Source organism: Balaenoptera ricei, chromosome 16 (assembly GCF_028023285.1).
Source record: "Balaenoptera ricei isolate mBalRic1 chromosome 16, mBalRic1.hap2, whole genome shotgun sequence".
In the NCBI taxonomy this organism is placed as follows: Eukaryota; Metazoa; Chordata; class Mammalia; order Artiodactyla; family Balaenopteridae; genus Balaenoptera; species Balaenoptera ricei.
The window spans coordinates 547951-562664 of NC_082654.1; the positions used below are offsets into that span (position 1 = coordinate 547951).

The 14714-nt window shown below is 54.7% G+C and overlaps 1 long non-coding RNA gene across 1 annotated transcript; it reads right to left on the minus strand.

Moving 5' to 3' along the window:
* Positions 1-1025: 1025 nt before the first annotated feature.
* LOC132350893 (uncharacterized) lies at positions 1026-2277 on the minus strand. The gene is made up of 3 exons (XR_009498038.1): positions 2125-2277; positions 1556-1865; positions 1026-1411 (listed from the first exon to the last, which is right to left on the minus strand). It is a non-coding gene; the product is annotated as an uncharacterized LOC132350893 (long non-coding RNA).
* Between the last annotated feature and the right edge of the window lie 12437 nt (positions 2278-14714).

The following is a 14714-nucleotide window of genomic DNA, read 5'->3' on the forward strand; positions in this document are numbered from 1 at the left end:
GGGAGGCTCTTCCAGCGCCGACATCACTGAGGCCTTAGTGGAGCTCAGGCCCAGGTGGTCAGCACCTCCACCACCACATGGGAGCTTCCCGCGGGCTCAGAGGGTGGGTTTTATAGAAAACCTCAGGGGTCACCCCCAGGAGGGCATGAAACTCAGCACAGTATGGAAAAATTACACTTTACTAAATAATTCACTTTCTTGAGTGAAAGCCTTGCAGGAAAGGTAAGGGAATTTCGTTGAGGTAATCATGGCGATGACCTCTTCAGAGGTGATGGGGGGAGGGCCGGCACAGGAGACCCCGCCCCCAACAAGGCTGCTGCTCCCACAGACCCGCTGAGACTGCCTGGGGTTTGCCAACCCTCAGCGCCAGGAATCCCGGGACCAGTCGGAGGTTGGTGACCCCGTGCTGGTGGGAGCCACCCTGCCCCCCACTCTGGGTGCCGAGGCCAAGGGTCGTAGGGGAAGGTGCCGCCGAACTCCGACTCTGCCCAGAAGGCACCCCTGACGGTACTCTGTCCTGCCCCTGGGGCCCCTGTGGGCAGGGCCGGCTCCTGGGGGTGTGACCAGGCGTGGAGCTTGGGTCAGGTTTCAGATGGACAGCCCCTGCCCCCCAGGTGAGGGTGAAGGGCGGGTGACTGGCACCCTGGGGCCTCTCACGGCACCGGGGGCTTGGGGCAGGGGCTCCCTGTCCTGGTGCCACGTGGTCAGGACCCTGTCCATCCACCCCCGGGCCGGGCCCAGACCCCCGCTTGGCATACGGAGGCCTCGGGACACCGCAGCTGGATTTGGGGACAGGCAAAGCTGGGGGCCCTGGCACACGGGGAGGGCACATGTGCCCCAGAGGGGGGACGCGTGCACATCAGCCTGGCGACCCCCTCGCCTGCACTGCCCGCTCTGGGAAACGTCCGGATTATCATGGCAGCTTTTCACGTATAAATAGTTTAGACCCATTTGCCAAAAATGTTTCTTACATCTAGGCTGTTAGAGCCCATCAGCGGCAGAAAATCCTCAGCCTGCATCCAGGCATTTATTTTATTGGCACTTTTTAACAGGAGGTTTCTTTGTTTCTGCTCCAGGCAAAAATGATCCTTAAAAAAACCTCCCTTAAAAGTGTTTTGAAAGTAGAGTATACAAAATGTGAATCTAGAGAACACCACAACAGTACAGAAACAAAGAAGGTGAAATCCGGGCAGCACCCTGCCTTTTCCAGAGGAGCCTATGTTGTGTCTGCTTGGTGACACATCAAGCCCAGGAAAGGTGGCAATGGGAACACAGTTGCCAGCACAGTTCAGACAGAATTAATCCTCACAGACGCTTCGGTTCCGAAAGTCCAAGCAAGGCCCCCGCTGACTGAGCTAATCCAGTTATTCTGTGATGTCTGGAGACAGGAGAAGGAGTGACGGTGATCCTTCTACGGGAGACAGTTAAATATCAGCCACAGGTCGCTGGGCTTGAGACCGTGGAGCTTAGACCACGGAAGGTATTAAAGCCTTGAAAATGGCAGAGAGCTGGGGACAAGTATCTTCATATGTATTTACTGCTATGAGGAAGTTACCTGCCATAAGCTAGCCTGGACACACCCGTCAAGCCAGGCCGGACTCGGACGCTGGGCTTTCGTGTAGGAGACACAGGCTGGGGGCAGACGTGCCCTTGGCTGGGGCCACGTCCACGTGCTTCCCCGAGCGGCCCTGGACGCTGGGGCCGGAGCCCGCGTCCCTCCGCTCCCTCGGCCGGGGCGTCGCGCTGCTCCGGCATCGGTCCTGGGCTCTAGGGGGGGCTGCGGCTCCTCTCCCGAGACCCACAGCCGGGCCAGTTTGGCGGCACTGAGGGCTGTGGGAGCTTCCACACTGTATGTTGGTTTGAGGCTGTTTACAGAGAAAATTAAAATCCACCTGTTATGGTCAGCTCTTTGGTGAGGAGACCCCAGGGGTGCCCCTCGGCCGCCCCCTTGGCGCTCATCTAGATGACCCGATTAGACTATCTGGAGCCTTCAGCTCCCCACGTGCCCTCGCTGGAGGACATTAGACACCGTGACCAAGCCCGGAGGACACAGGCCAGACCCCGGCCTGGTGAGAAGCGGAAGCCCCTTTTCCTGCAGTCGCTCCACCACCGCGGGGCACACACCGCGTCAGCACAGCTGTGGACCCGCAGACCCCGAGACGGCGTCAGTGAGAGAGGTCGGAGGAAGGTTCTGACACCACCAGCAGGAAACAGCATCTGTGGAAGCTGACAAACCAATCCTGCTTTGTGGAAATAAAAGGCCTCAGGGAGGACAAACAATCCTGAAAAAGAACAAAGTGAGTTTAAAAAACGTACTGCAAAGCTACAGTCATCAAGACTGGTTCTGGCACAAGGACAGAGCATACATCAGTGGGACAGAATCCAGAGTCCAGAAATAAACCCTCACACTCACCGTCAGCTGATTTCCAGCAAAGGCGCAAAAGTAATTCACTGGGGAAAGGTCAGTCTTCTCAACACGTGACGCTGGGACAGTGAGCGTCCACGGGCAGGAAGAAGGTTTTATACAAAAAAGATGGATTTGGTCAAAATGGATCAAAGAACTAAATGGAAGAACTAAAATTATAAAACTCTTAAAAGAAAACATAGGAGTAATACCATGGGACCTCGTGACCTTGGGTTAGGCAAAGATTTCTTAGATACAGAAAGCACAACAATTTTAAAAAATTGATAGATTCAATTTCAAAAGACATAAAAATGAAAAGGTAAGCTATAGACTGAAGGAAATAATTGAAATCATACATCTGATGAAGAACTTGTATCCAGAATATATAAAGAGCTGTTACAACTCAATAATAATAAGATAAATAACCCAAATAGAAAGTAGGCAAAATATTTGAATAGTTATCTCATCAAAGAAGATACAGAAATGGCTATTCCATGCACTAAAGATGCCCAGCATTGTTGGTCAGTAGGGAAACGTGAGTCAAAACCAGCTGTAATGTCAGACGCACTGGGATGGGGAAAGGATGGGCGCTAACAGGTACTGGTGAGGCTGGTACCCCCCCCCCGCCCCATGACGGAGCCTGGGAGATGGAGGTGTGGGCCTGGCGTCCACACAGGTGGTTCCCACGGATGCAGGTTTGGAGATGCTACTTCCGCCTGTGCCCCACGAGGAGGGACCCACTGCCCAGACCGAGGGCCATGGACAAGTACAGCCCAGGGTCCCGGGCAGGTATCGGCAGAGCTGGGGTCCGAGGAGAAGCTCTGCTCAGTGGGGCAGAGCGTCCACCCCGTGGTCAGAAAGCATCCCTGGAACGCAGGGCTGCAGTTCAGGCCCGTTTAGTGCCCACCCGGCAAGGAGCCCCATCGGGTCCAGAGTGTCGGCCCCGCCGGGCTCAGGGGTCCAGGGCCGTCGCGTCTCCCCTGGGGACCTGGCCAGAGAGGAGCCGCCTGCACTGGCCCATCGAGGGGCTCAGGCCGGCGACGTCCAGACCAGGGCTGCTGCTCCAGGGCCTGGCTTTGGAGCCAAGGGGAGATTTCCCACTCGCTCCTCTGGGATCCTGGGGGGGTCCTGGCCTGAAGCCGGGCTGGCTGCTCCACGATGGGGGCGCCCTCATCACCCCCTGCTGCAGCCCCGGGGCCCCGCTTTCCTCCACGTCACTGTGGAGGGTTCTCTCTGCAGGGAAAAGCGTTCCCAGGTGGCAGCTGTCCTGTGCTCGGTCCAAATGCCTTGTAGACCATGGCCCTCAGGACGGGGTCTGCATGGATGTGCCGTCCAGACTGGGGTGGTCGTCCAGGCAGGTCGTGAGGACAGAGCCGCATCAGCCTGCGGGTCCTTGACGTCTAAGGGTCACAGCAGGGACCAGTGTAACCCTGTGCGCATTGAAAGGTCTCAGGATGAGGACGGAGGCTGAGGCCACAACACCCCCAAGGGCAGGAGCAAGTCAACGCCACGCGTCTCAGCATGAGGCCCCTCCTCCTTTTGAAGCCTGCTGGGTTTTTCCATCCATTCCCTTGTTTTGACGGCGAGTGCTAAGTTGCTCATCTCTCTCCACAAGTCCTTATTTTGGGAAACTCGTCCACAGCTGCGTGATTGCAAACAATCCTCCGTCCTGATGACAGTCTGTCCACTGTGTCCCCACGGCAGCCGTCCGTAGGTGGGGTGGGCAGGGCGTGGGGAGGCCTGGTGGTGTGAACGTCCGGTCTGGTTCCCTGTGCTGGAGAATCACCCGGTGTCCTGCGCAAGGAGAGGAACCAGGAGAGGGATGGAGGGTCCCACGTGCGTCTTCCTGGCTCCTGGCCTGCACGTGTGTGTGGAAACCACCTGGGGTCCGGAAAGGGCCAGCGAGAGGCTGAGAGGGAACCTCCGTCCAGCCAGATGAGAAAACCTCGCGACTCCTGGGCCCTGGCTAGATTCACAGAAGCGTTTCACTGGTGGAAGATAACGAATCCTGGAAGAAACACCGCCCTGGTCCCACCTCACAAATCTTAAGAAGTGAGACTCACAAGGGTCAAGTAATTTAACAGAATCCTAGAACACAAAAACATCCAGCACCTGCCAACGTAAAATCCACAATGTCTGGATCTGGTCAAAGATTGCCGGCCTGCACCGAAGCGGGAAAAAACCACAGAGCAAGGCCACGGCCCCAGGAGGCGATGGGCCCACAGGCTGGGACGCGGGGCCGTCACAGGCCTCACCCTGGTGGGGGGGGCGGCCTTGGAAGCTGCCACAGAGGCGTCCGCGGGGCGCTCTTCTGTGCGAGGCGGCCTTGTGCGGTGCTGTGTCCCCTCAGGTCCAGGGGCGAACAGGTGGAGGTGGGAGGGGCCTGCAGACTCCCCGCCCCACGTCTGCGAGCTCGGTCCGCACAGGCCTGCACCCGCCTGGGACCCCCGCTCCAGGGCAGGCCTGGGCCCCCGACGGTGCCGGCCTCCTCCCCAGGGCTCTGCTCCCCGCCAGGACTGACCACTCGGCCTTTGGACGCCGGGCAGCCGGCCGTGGCCTGCCCCCCTGCCACCCCGCTGTCAGGTACCTGCACTCGTCCTCACCTCTGGTCCCCTCCTGGTCCCCTCGTGGTCCCCTCGTGCTCCCGGGTTTGGTGAGAAGGGGGGCCGACGGGGTGAGGAGCCGCGGCCGGGGGCACTCTTCCTCGGGCCTGGGGAACCGGGTGCAGGAGGACGAGGGGGTAGCCCCGGGGTCCGGGAAGGCATTACGGAAGGGGGTGCAGGGAAGGTGGGTTCAGGACAGGCCTGGAGGAAGCAGGACCTGCTGGGATGAGGCCTGACTCCCGGGATGGGGGAGCAGGAAGGTGCAGCCAGAGCCAGGGGTCCTGAGGGGCTGCCGCGGACCCGGGGAGGAAACGGAGCCCAGCTCAGGGTGAGGAGGGGGTTGGAGGGCGGGTGACAGGCAGGGGGGCGTGTGCACCCTCACTGAGCGGCTGGGGCCGGAGCTGACGGACGGATCTCGGGCTGGGCTGGGGGGGGGTGGGGCGGCGGTGCAGTGGTTGAGCTAAATGGAGACACTGATGGGCAAGTCGGGAGGCGGGTGTGTGCTTCCCCGGCTCTCAGAAACCTCTGCTGAGCTTGGCACAAATGCTCTGATGCAGAATCAGATGCTTGCCTGGGCTGGTCAGTGGGTGCTCACAGGCCGCGCGGCCAGAGGAGTGACGCCAGCGCCCAGGCTCCTTGGGATCAGCCTGCACCCCCGTGGCGTGGCCCAGTTCATGTCTTTAAAGCGAACCTTAGCCGCTGTTTATAGTTCAGGAGAAAAGCGTTCTAAGTGCTTGTCCAGGGCCTCGGGGGGAAGAAGGGCGAGCTCGTGCGAGCGCTGGTGCTTCTGAAAACACCCGCCTGAGTGAGCTCAGCGGAGAAAGGCGGGCTGGGGGCCGCTGCCCGGCTCTGCACGCCCCGCACCCTGAGCCAGGACGGCAGGTCGTCATGGGGACCTCAGCTCGGGCCGGCGTCCCACAGCAGCTCTTCCCAAGTGTTAGTGAAGCGCCTTCCAGGAAGCAACCTTCTCATCTCAGCACAAAGGCCAAAGCGCTGGGGACCCCCGGGAGCCTCCCGAGGGGAGAGGGACCCTGAGACTCCAGGGCACGTCTGAGAACACACGCCCTCTTCACCGCGGGGCCCCTGGGACAGTCGCCGGGCTGGCAGTGACCCGTCCCAGCGCAGCAGGGCCTCCTCCACCCCTCCCCCAGCACACGAACTGGCCAGCCACACGGGGGACGGGCTGGCCGTGAACCCCAGGCCTCGAGGCCTGGACTCGACAGACTGTCCCCGGGCACAGAGGTCAGGGTGCAGAGTCCACCCCGGAGTCTCACTAGGGGTCCCTCCACGCCTCCCCGAGTTCACAGGGCGGGGGGCACAGACCTGGGGAGGAGCCGTGAGCAAGGGCCTGTGGGCGCGCTGCCCCGCCCTTTACCTGGGGGGAGTTACTCTGTGAGGGGGGTCCTGCTCCCAGCGGGTCCTGTCCTTCCCTCTAGTGGGACAGAAGCTGGGAGGGAGCCCCCTGGAGAAGAGAGACCCCGTCACCCCTCCCCTGACAGAGCCCATGGGAGGCTGAGTGGGCCAGGCTAGGCTCCTTCGCAGGCTGGAAACCGCAGGGCTCAGCCGGCCTTTGTCAGGAATCTGAGCTGAGATGGGGGCGTCTGGAGAGACGCAGCCCCCAAGACAGTGGGGGCACAGCCAGCCCTTCCGTCTGTGGGGTGGGAGGCCAGGCCCAAGGGCTCCCCGACACCAGGCCAACCCCCAGGCATGCACCCGAGGGGAGGGGCTCACACGAGCCGGGGGACAGCAGGAGGCAGGGGTCATGGGGCGCCTGGACCCTACCCAGCACACTCCACACAACTGAGACCCCGAGAAATGGCTCGCAGGCTTTCCAAGACGATAGGAAGGGAGACACACACACCCACCCCCAGCTTTCACGTGCTCGGGCCAACCCACAGGCAGATGGACAAATCAGAAGCCAAAGAAATACATGGCCGTGGGGGACAGAGGCGGTGGGGGGAACCCAGAGCTGGAGGCGGCTTCCCCTCCTGCAGGTGGGCTGGGCCGCGGGGCTCTGGGGGCCGCACGCTGACCCGCTGTGGGCAGCAAGGCCGTGGTCCCCATCGATGCCGCCCAGGCGGCCAGGGCACCTGCCGCACCCACTCTGCTCAGGCAGAGATGGACCTTGGGTTTGGTGATGAGCTCTTAGATACAACACCAAAGGCACAGTCCATGAAAGAAATAACTCATCAGCCGGACTCCACTGAAACGAAAGACTCCCGCTCTGCTCAAGATGATGGAAGAAAAAGAGAAAGGAAGCCACAGACTGGGAGAAAACATTTGCAAAACACACATCTGATAAAGGACTGCTGTCCAAATATACAAAGAACTCTTAAAACTCAGCAAAAAGAAAACAACCCTATTACAGTGGGCGAAAGACCTTAACAGACACCTCACCAAATAAGATATACACACGGCAAACAAGCATATGAAAAGATGCTCCACAGCATATGTCATCAGAAAATGTAAAGTAACACAAATACCGCTACACACCTATTAGAATGGTCAAAATCCAAAAACACTGACAACACCAAGTGCTAGAGAGGACGAGGGGCAGCAGGAACTCTCTCACATCGCTGGTGGGAACGCAAAACAGTGCAGCCACTGCAGGAGAGAGTTTGATGGCTTCTAACAAAAATAAACATCCTCTTACCATATGATCCATCCAGCAATTTTGTTCCTCGGTATTTACCCAAAGGAGTTGAAAATGTACATCCACGCAAAAACCTGCACACAAATGTTTGTAGCAGCTTTATTCATAACTGCCAAAACCTGGAAGCAACCAAGATGTCCTTCCGTAGGTGAACGGGTTAATAAACTGTGGTCCATCAGCGTACAAAGAAACGAGCCACCAAGCCATGAAAGACAGGGAAGAACTTTAAATGCTTATTACAAAGTGAAAGAAGCCAATCTGAAAAGGCTGCCTACTGTATGATTCCAACTCTATGACATTCTGGGAAAGGCAGAACTATGGAGACAGTAAAGAGACCAGTGGTTGCCAGGGGTTGGGGGGAGGGAGGGATGAACAGGCGGAGCACAGAGGGTGCTTAGGGCAGTGAAACGACTCTGTGTGACACTGTGAGGATGGAGACGTGTCATTAGACATTTGCACAAACCCACAGAATGTACAAAAATACCAGTGGTGAACTGTGATGTAAACTATGGACCGGGTGATGATGACGTGTCAATATAAGTTGATCAATTGTGATAAAAGGCCCCTCTGGTGAGTGATGTTGATCGGGGGGAGACTGCACGTGTGGGGCAAGAGGTGTACAGGAAATCTCTGTACCTTCCACTCAATTCAGTTTTGCCTTAGAATGCTCTGACAAAATTAAGTCAATTTAAAAAAAACTTACAATAGCATTAAAACAGGAAATGTTTAGGATGAAGTTAATAGAACATGTGTAAGACCTATACACTGAACACTATATAACATTACCGAGAGAAATGAGAGAATATCTAAGTGAAACAAAGGACACATTTATGATGCAGGAGACTCAATGTTGCTAAGATGTCAGTTTCCCCCAAACTGATCCATAGATTCAATGCAACCCAATCAATGTGAAGAAATTGACAAACTGATTCTAAAATTGATATGAAAAAGCAAAAAATAGAGTAGAGGCAAAACAATTTTGGGGAAAAAAGAGCAAAGTTGGAGGATGTGCTGCCTGATTTCAAGGTCTCCTGTAAAGTTACAGTAATCAGGACAGAGTGGGATTGGTATAAGGAGAGATGTCAATAAAGGCAACAGAATGGGGTCCAGAAATCTACCCTCACTTGTATGGTCCACTTTTTTTTTTTTTTTTTTTTTAATTTATTTATTTATTTTTGGCTGTGTTGGGTCTTCGTTTCTGCACGAGGGCTTTCTCCAGCTGCGGCAAGCGGGGGCCACTCTTCATCGCGGTGCGCGGGCCTCTCACTGTCGCGGCCTCTACCGTTGCGGAGCACAGGCTCCAGACCCACAGGCTCAGCAGTTGTGGCTCACGGGCCTAGTTGCTCCGCGGCATGTGGGATCTTCCCAGACCAGGGCTCGAACCCGTGTCCCCTGCATTGGCAGGCAGATTCTCAACCACTGCGCCACCAGGGAAGCCCTGGTCCACTTATTTTTGACAGAGTTGCCAAGATCATTCATTGGGGATGGAATAATTCTTTTTCAACAAATGGTGCTGAAACAACTGGATACCTCTGTGGGAAAGGAAAAAAAAAAAAGAACTCTGACTCCTGCCTCACACCAAACACAAAAATTAACTCAGATGGAACGGAGACCTCCCTGTAAAAGCTCTCCTTGTAAGGGTTCTGGAAGAAAATATGGGAGAAAAATTTCTGCAACTTTGAAATAGGTAAGATTTCTTAGAGAAGACTTAGAAGTCATGAAAGAACGACTTGAGAAACTGGACTTCACCAAAATCGAAAAGTTCTGCTCTTTGAGAGACACTGCTAAGAATGTGGAAAGTCAGTTTATAGTCTGGGAGGGACACTGGCGATGCCTGGGGCAAAGGACCCGTGTGCGGAAGGATGCTTACAGCCCAGTAATGAAAAGGTGAGCAGCCCAAGGAAAACAGGGGCAAAATATTTGAATAGGTATTTCATAAAGCAAGATACACAAATGGCCAATAGCACACGAAAAAGTGCTAATGTCATTATCACCCAGAAAATTAAAACTACAGTGACCACACACCTATTAGAACAGCTAAAACTTGGAAGACTGACCATACCAGGTGTTGGCGAGAATGTGGAGGGATGGAGCGCTCATCACTGCTGAGGGGAAATACTTGGGCAATTCAGAAAAGTATTAAGCACTCTTACCGTATGACTGAGCAATTCTACTCCTAGGGATCGACTCGAGAGGAATGAAGCCACACGTCCACACAGAGACCTGTGGACCAATGCAGTTTTATTCGTAAAAGCCCCAAACCAGAAGCAGCCCAAATGCCCATCAACAGTCAAATAAATGTAAGAAGTTACGATCCATCCACCCGATGGACCACCAGTCAGCAATAAAAAGAAATGAACTATTGATACACACACAGCACGGGTGAATCTCACAATAATTGTGCTCCACGTGTGTGCAATTCCTCAAAAGGCAAATCTAATCTGCGGTGGCAGAAAGCAGACCCCTGGCTGTCCAAGGCTGGGCGTGAGAGGGGCAGGAGGGAACTTTGGGCTGGAGGGAATGTTCATACCCTGACTCTGGTGGTGGTTTGTGTTCATTTGTCAAACATTATCCGACTGCACAGTTTTACAAGGTGCATTTTACTGCATGTAAATCATACCTCGACAAAGCTGGTTTTTAAGTGAAACGTCCTCTCCTGCAGTGTGTCCGGGCTTACGTGAAGCCTGTTCCCACTGTCCTCCTGGGAGGTGGTCAGGCCAGCGTGCAGATGGGGCCCCCGTCCCATGGCCCTGCCCTCAGGCCCAGGCACCAGGCTGACCTCAGCAAGACCTGGGCCGAGTCACCACCCAGCCCCCAGGCCCCCTGTCCTGCCTGGCCCCTCCCGGATGGGAGAATGTACAGCCCTGGCACTGACCCCCGGTCACACCCAGAGACCAGGGGCCCAGCCCGCCGAGTCCATCCAGTGAAGAGTCAGCTCCCCCAGTCCTCAGCGCCCTCTGTCCCTCTGTCGGGGGGGCAGAGTGTCCTAGGGGGCATGAGGTCAGCCTGTGTGAGGGACACAGACCCGGAGGGGGGACAGGCTTGCCCAAGCCGCCTGAACTAAGGCTCCACTGACCCCCCCACCCCATCCACGTATCCATCATCCCACCAGGAGGCCCAGGAGGCTGGAGAGCCAGGGAGAGCCCCCAGAGCGTGGTGTCGCCTGTGCCGGCAGCAGACACGTGGACCCTGCGTGTGGAGAGAATGCCCAGCCCTCACTTGGCCAGCCAGGTGCACCCCTGGAAGGGGGCGCTGGGTGTGCTTCCTTTTGTCCAGGTGCAGAGCAGACAGACTGGGGAGACAGGGGTGTCACACAGGCCTCTCACCTGCCCCGGGGCCCAGCCGCAGCACAGATCTCTCCCTGCCCTTGTGTGGCCTCCTGGGGCCCCGAGACACGTCTCCCCACTGATGTCACTGTTTGGACATTTAAACTGGCCGGCAGACACTGCAACCATCCACTTCAACTGGACTTGTGCTGCGTCCATTGCCCGGCGCGGGACCTGCCGGCTGAGACGCAGAGGCTACAGCCCAGGCCCGGACGCCCCGTCCTGGCTGCAGTGCCACCTGACAGACAGAGGTCTGTGCGCCTGGAAAGCCTCCTGCCCGCCTCCCCCCAGAGTCCAGCCCCTCGGGGCCGCCTGGCCGCCCCGTCCCGGCACGAGCGGTCACGTCCTGAGAGCAGACCTCACAGGCCTCAGCGGGGACACGAGGCTAGCAGAGTCACACGTGGTCTGACGAGGCGCTTCCCTCCGTGGTTTAGGAGAGGCGAGGCGCCATCTGTCCTGGACACGAATCCGTGAGCTCAGAGCACAGCCCCCACTTCCAAAAGCTCAGAATCCTGTTTCCCAAACCCGGCGTCCACCCTCCTGCCACGGAGTGACACAGACGTGTCCCCAGTGCTCCGGAAACGTTGGGGCAAACAGCATAACCTTAACCTGCCTGCAGAGAGCTCACCTGTGGGAACCAGTGCCCACCAGGCCTCGAAGGCCGAATCTGTACAGACTGCTTTTAAGGGAAAAGCCTAGAAAGTGGTCAAGAGGCTCGCAGGGCCGCCTCTCACAGGCAGCAGCTGAGCGGCCAACACGCACTAAACCCTCCCTGTGTGTGGGGGGAGGTGAGAAGCAGTAAGAAGCCATCTTCCAGAATATACCACACTTTTTCTTAGGCAGCTTCTCACTTGTAATGATTTGTTTTACGTTCTTCTTTGAAGACTCACCCCACTTGACTGCAGATGAGTAACAATCATTTCACTTTATGTTAAAATTGCCCCACTGTGACTCTGCCTGTCCGCAGCACCACCTCCGCAAGGACAGAAAGGCAGGCTCCCCAGGGAGCTCTCGGCCACACACGGCCTGACACTTGAGAGGTGGCCGTCTGGTCATCGCCGCACCCAGGCCCGCTAAGGAATAACGAGCGTAGACAAATTGGCGCCCGACTTTGCTTCTCCGGCAGCAGGTGCGGCCAGAGCAGGTGGCAAAGCAACAGCCATTGGCGACACTGCTGAACAACCAGGCCCTGCTCCTGGCGGGGCCGCGTCACGCTGGTACCCGACTCGCGCCGAGCTGGCGGTTTGCAGCTGCCACTACGGTTTATCTGGACAGGCTCAGATCCGTGACACAGAGTCATCCGGGGCAAGTGGGGCTTTTAGGGGACCAGCAAGCAGTGGGGGAATCTGTGCTTACGGGGGACACAGCACCTCGGGAGCTTGGGGGCCACGGGGCCGAGCGAAACGATGCGCCCGTCATTTCCCACCACGTAGCTATGATCACGGCTTCAGTCACTGCCAACAACAGGTTTACTCCCAAAGGGAACACCAGTAGGCTGCTTCCCTTGGCGCACAAAAAAAAAAAAAAAAAAAAAAAATTGAATGCAAAGGGTTTTGTCCAATTCTATCTCATCTACCATGGATGCAGGAATATACGGTACAGGGCAAATTCTCCCCAGACCGGCAAGGCTCAGGAAAGTGGCCCGTGACTGGGGATGTTTGCCTGGACATTGGACCCATCCAGCTGGTTGCAATGCAGGACTCCAACTGCCCATGTTTTGAGTTAATGATTCAGGTTTTCTTTTCCCTGCCTAGCTCCCTCACCTGCAGAAGCTAACTGGTTAAGCAACCACCATGCGTTTCTTTATTTTTTAAGTAAACTTTAAATTTTAGAATAGTTTTAGACTGAAAGAAAAATTGGGAAGATAGTACAGAGAATTCCTACATATCCCATACCCAGTTTCTTCTATTGACATCTTACGTTAGTGTGGTGCAGTTGACACAATTAATGAACCAATGTGCATACATTATTAGTAACTAAAGTTTATAATTTACTCAGATTTCCTTAGTCTTTACCAAGTGCCCTTTTTCTGTCTCGGGCTCCCATCCAGGACAACATATGACATTTAGCTATCATGCCTCCTTAGGCTCCTCTGGGCTGTTTCTCAGACGTCCCTTGTTTTTGACGACCTTGACATTTTTTTTCTTGTGGTAAAGTACACATAACATAAAATTTACCACCTTAATTATTTTTCAGTGCACAGCTCAGTGATAGTAAATACATTTAGAATGTTGTGCAACATCACAAACTCCATCTTTTCATCATCTGGTAAAACTGAATCTCTGTCCCCATTAAACACCAAGCCCCCGTTCCCTCCCCAGCCCCTGGCAACCCCCATTTTACTTTCTGTCTCTATGGTTTTGACGGTTCTCAGTGCCTCCCATAAATGGAATCATACAGTGTATTTTTTGTGACTGACTTATTTCACTTTGCATAATGTCCTCAAGTTTTATCCATGTTGTAGCCTGTGTCAGAATTTCCTTCCTTTTTATGCTTAAATAATATTCCTTTGTATGGATGGACCCCATTTTGTTTATCCATTTGTCCATCAATGGACACTTGGGTTGCTTCTACATTTTAGCTATGCTATGAACATGGGTGTACAAATATCCATTCAAGTACTTGCTTTCAGTTATGTGGGGTGTATACCCAGGAGTGGAATCACTGTATCATATGTTAGTCCTAGTTTTAATTTTTTGAGGAACGTCCATATTGTTTGCCATAACAGCTTCACAATTTACATTCCCACTACAGTGCACAAGGGTTCCAGTTTCCCCACATCCTCACCAATGTTTGTTATTTTCCATTTTTTGATGGCAACCTTTCTAATGGGTGTGAAGTGGTATCTCATTGTGGTTTTGATCTTTTCCCTGATGACCCGTGATGTGGAGCATCTTTTCATGTTATTTGGCCATTTGTATGTTGTCTTTGGAGAAATGTCTATTCAATCCTTTGCCCATTTTTTTTTTTTTTTTCTTTGCCCATTTTTAAATCAAGTTGTTTGGTTTCTTTTTGTTGTTGTTGAATTTTAGGTGTTCTCTCTATATTCTGAGTATTGAATCCATTAACAGAAACATAATTTGCAAATATTTTCTCCCATTTTATGGGTGATGCAAATGCCCCACCAGAGACAAAGCCAAATGACCAAACCTTAGTCCAAAAGGGAAAATCCCAACCAACACTCCACCATAGGTGAAGCCAATGGGCTAGGAATACCTTGGTGTCGTCACTTACCAGAGAGGCTCACAAACCAGACCAGACCGACCAGGACCAGAGCCTTGTTTCCTTCACCACAGAACTGAAAACACTGTGGACCAGCGACGCCTGGTCAGTGGCAAGCACTTGGGCCTGTCCCTGAGACAGAGGTGCTTAGGCAGCTGCTGGACACGATCCAAGAGCTGCCACTGGCCAGGGGCCGATGTGCCATGGGCAAGATGCCCGCTCCAGACTTCTGTCCCACCAGGGGTGCCAAAATTATTACAGAACCAAACTTGGGTCCACTTGCCCGTGTGCAGTAAAGCCAATCTACTGACCCCGGGTTGTGGGAAAGGAAAGTGCAGTGTTTATTGCAGGTGCCAAGCAAGGAGTCCAGGTAGCTAGTGCTTAAGACTGAACTCCTTGAAGGCTCTCAGGGAAAGGTTTTTAAAGACAGGGTGATGCAAGAGGTTGCGGGGTGTGATCAGCTTGTGGACGCTCTTCTGATTTGTTGGTGGTGAGGTATTCGGAAG